The sequence below is a fragment of the Arachis ipaensis genome, chromosome B01 (assembly GCF_000816755.2).
Source record: "Arachis ipaensis cultivar K30076 chromosome B01, Araip1.1, whole genome shotgun sequence".
NCBI lineage: Eukaryota > Viridiplantae > Streptophyta > Magnoliopsida > Fabales > Fabaceae > Arachis > Arachis ipaensis.
Window position 1 is genome coordinate 100,678,382 of NC_029785.2, and position 4,418 is coordinate 100,682,799.

General features: G+C 32.8%; 1 pseudogene; it reads right to left on the bottom strand.

Moving 5' to 3' along the window:
• Positions 961–3,909, bottom strand: LOC107632354 (annotated as a pseudogene).

A 4,418-nucleotide genomic window follows, 5' to 3' on the forward strand; every position in this document is an offset into this window, starting at 1 on the left:
AATATATTCCTAATATTTTTGAAGCAGAATATCAAAGGATTTCGTATTAGGTACTTGTATGTATTGCCTATTTCTCTGTTCTTCTACACATGTAACATAGTCATAAATGTCATTACATGTTGATTAAAGAAAAATAAAGAAGAGATTTTGTGTGCAGTCATGGAGACATGCTAAGGTTGCTATTCTTGATGGAGAAATTCAACTGACGGAGAACGATGAATTTGCATACCAACGAGGATCCCCGGATGCATCTTCATATCAACGATGGTAAAAACTTTAAGCTGTTTTTCTTTTACTAACTTGTAATGCAAGCAAACATCATAATCATATATACACCAAAATTTTATGTAGGCATTGCATTCATCAATTCAGTTCCGTAGGGACTTAGGATGTCATTATTTTGGATGCTTTCCAACCAATGGCTAAAAATTGTTAATGCTGCAAGTGTGAGAAGTAGTATATGAAATTAGTCGCACATAGAAGAAAGTAAAGAAGAGTGAGGAGTTTATAAGACGAGACCCCCATTAATTTACTACCATAAAGTTTTGAGTTAGATGTGGTATCTCCTCATCTTATGTTCTCTCACTTCGTTCCTTCTCAAAATCTTCCTAGTAGTGTCCTTATATATTCTCTTCTATTTTTGCCTTTTGTAAAAACAGATCCACGCTGCAACGTTTGTTTGATCCATGTTGTCAATCCTATTTAGTGGGATAGGCTTTATTGTTGTTGTTGAATTTTTTCTCTTAGCATTTGTTATTTATATTGTTTTTCATCATAGTTTTGGACCTCTGGGTGAAGAAAAGTTTGCCACAGAATTATTTACCCTAATACAAGGAGAAAGTAATGACCTGTTATACTCTTTACCCTTCACTAAACTTGATTATTGTAAGTATAAAGAGATGATACAAACATTGAGAGTTAAGAATCAAGTTTTAACAAATTGAATGACCATAGGAGTTATTCTACAGCAAGGACAACCTGAATTTTCCCTTCATATAAGTTCAGCCAAAATTTCATATACATATATTTGTCAAGACAAAAAGCTTTATTTGAAACAGTTTACAATTACATTTATACAAGCAATGAAATAACCCAGGTCAAAATACCCTGATTCTATCATTGACAAGAAATTTATGCTTCACCGGTTCTCTTGCAATGAGAGCAGTAGAAACTATTAAAGTGGAATTTGATTAGAGTCAAGCTCTTTTGGGTGCATTGACATGATACACAAAGCATAAGGCAGAAAGAAATATACAGCTAAGAACACAAGAACACCGAGATCAGCCTCTTCGCCAACGGCCGGCCGACGAGGACTGATACAGTATATCTGGATTGCACACCATAGGCAGTACAAGGAAGCTACTGACAGGATAAGTAGCATTGATTGGTATGACTTGTTCTTTATGGAGTTTGTGGCATTTGCTCTGCTTGGCAATTGAATACGGATAATATATGTTAAGACCATGCTATTTAAGCAAATTTTGGAAGTTAAGACAATAAAAAACAAAGATGGAGATATATAAATGTTTTTAGAGTGACGGTTAAAAATTATTCTGTTTCTTATTCTAACTAAAAGAAACCGTAATGGTACAAAGGAAAGTTGCAAAAGTGAGAACCTGTTGAGGTAGAAAAAGCCGCCAATTAAGGAAGCACATAAGATGGAGACTACAATAACTGCATCTGGGTAGTTTGGTGCCCTACTTTCCCACCAGCCAGTGCTCAAAATCCAAGTATAGGTTGTTGTTTTCCCATTTTCCTATATATGATTTTGAAGATAATTAATATAATAATATTTGTTCAATCTCAATCACCAAGGGGCATAAAGAGTAATTAATGTTTGAATTTTTCATGGTGGGCTTCTATTATTGATTGCTGGTTTTTATCATTGTCAAATAATTTTATATGCTTGTAAGCTCATGAAATAATTGAGTGATCTATTTTGAGTTTTAGATATCAATGTATCATTTGGCTTTGGAGCCTAATGATAAATGTACATAATCAGATAAAATAATCGTGTAGGATTCTTATGATTTGAGTTTTAATGGTTAAGACCTAATTGCTATATATACATATTATAAGGAAAAGATTTATACTATCATCTAATTTTTTTTGACAGCTAACAGATTAATCACATATCACCTCTGAAAAAAATTAGACAGGACATGTGTTTTCGAATACCAACCTTCGTACAAATATTTTTCTTTAACCACTTAGAATCATGATCTTTAGAGATATGTATATAGTTATCTTTTACAGTTTTATTTGGTGTTGTAAATATTTGATATTAAATCCGTATATCTATTAATTAATAATATGCATTATAACAATCGATTATGTCACCATTTCCTTTTAACTTTCCAAAGTGGTTCAATTTCTCAGTCACTTTTGGCCATCATCATGTACACTGATGACTAGTGTCTTGAAATATTTCTAAGCATGCTGTTGGAAACACTAAATGAAATAGTAGAAGAGTAGATGCTTGTAATGTTATGACATCCTTTAACATAAGGTGAAAACTCAGGTGCAGTCGACTTCATGTGAAGTTAATAACTGAGAGCCGTTAGATGATTTGACTGATTTGACTAAATTTTCATCTAATAGCTCTCGACTATCAACTCCACGTGAAGTGGACTGCATTAGACACATCTTGCTTCTACTTGGTACAAGATGCATGATCAATTTAGCATATGTCTCTTTCATATATGTAGAGATTAAATAATTACGCAATTTTGATATAGTATTGTTTCTGTATAATTTTTTTTAAGGGGGTTGTACCAAGTATTAGACTCACTTTCTTATTATATATCCTTGGCTTGTAATGTGATTTTGATTCAAGTAGAGAGAGAATATATGTTTTTCTTAATATATAGCTATGCATATGTTCTCATTTCAATAAAATTCCTACATTAATCGCTTTATGTAGCTGTCAAGGATCTAAGTAGTTAGAGACATCTTTTCGGGTGGAGGAGAGTGAACTAAAGAATAGGCCAAAGTTGAGTGACAATGGTATTCAACCCAGAAATAAAGCAATTCCTGCTATATATGACAGGCTTTATACCTCCGAAGCCTAAGCCAAAGCTTTGGGTCGAGATTTTCGTACAACTATCTCTTTTAAAAAGGTTAAGTTATATCGGTAATGTTAGGAAAATAATAAAAAATTAGTTCAAACAGTTCAAATTTACTTTTTTTAGCGACAATTAATAAACGCTAATAAGATAAGTTTGAGTTGCTTGGGCTGATTTTTTTGTCTCCCAAACATTAAAATATGGACAATTAAATTAAATAAAAGTAGAAACTGAAATAGCTAATAATTAATGATGTTTAGAGAAAAGAATAATTACCTCAAAGAGATGATCTAGGAAGAAGTGGGTGAAAGAGGCAGCTGAAATCAACAAAAAGCATTGCATCCTTGTGAGGGGAACCTGCTACAAAGTAACAAATTAACATCATCATAAACTCAAATCACTATTCACCTCATCACTTGGTAGAACTAGAGAGTGACTGACCCTTGAAACAGAATCAAGAAGGTGATTGTGAACAAGATAAGATGACACCCTGGAGTAGAGAACACAAAGAGGGAGTCCCAATATAACAACATAGAACAAAGGATGGTGGATGAGAGTGGCCATGGCAGATCCAGCAGCATCAGCAGGTCCACCAAAAAGTGACCCAAGCCACTCCGAGAAAGAACCGATGTCCGGTCCGAAGAAGGCGTTGATGGTGTATGTGAGTGTGTGGTGAGGGCTGAATCTTCCATTGGAGACAGTGGTTAGAGCCAAGCCAGAACCCATGGCATACATCATGTGAGCACCAGGGCCTGGCATCTCAACAACAACAAGAACAAAATTAGAAAATTAAACAGATCTATTTAGATCTCGATGTTAGTTAGGTACATACATAAGCTTGTTCTTTTGCTGTTTGCTGAATTGAGTAAAGTAGTTAATCTGAAAAGGGTAATCTAAACTACTGCGTCATCAGTTAATGTTGGATTGTTTACTGTTGTTATAACCGGTTTCAGTTGCTTGGAAATTTAGTTTCTACTTCCATGTAAGGCAAAAAATGATATTAGTTACTCCAAGTGTTTTTTTGTGAACCACCACATTATCCAAAAATAGAAATTAGTTCATGTATAAATTAAAAGAAAGATTGTCAACAACTCAGTTATTATCACACATTTTTCAATTTTTTTAATTCTTTCTAATGTACTTTTTTCTTTTAAATGAAAGAATAATTCAACAAGCAATTATTTAAAATATATTTTCAGGTTTCTGATTATAAAATTTGTTACGATTGTAAAATTGATAAATACTAATTAAATTCATTTTTTTTTTTGCTATTTAATTTTTAAAATAAGGATACCTAACTAATGTTTTGTTTCTTAATTAAAAAAATTAAAGTAAAAAATAATAATCTCAAAT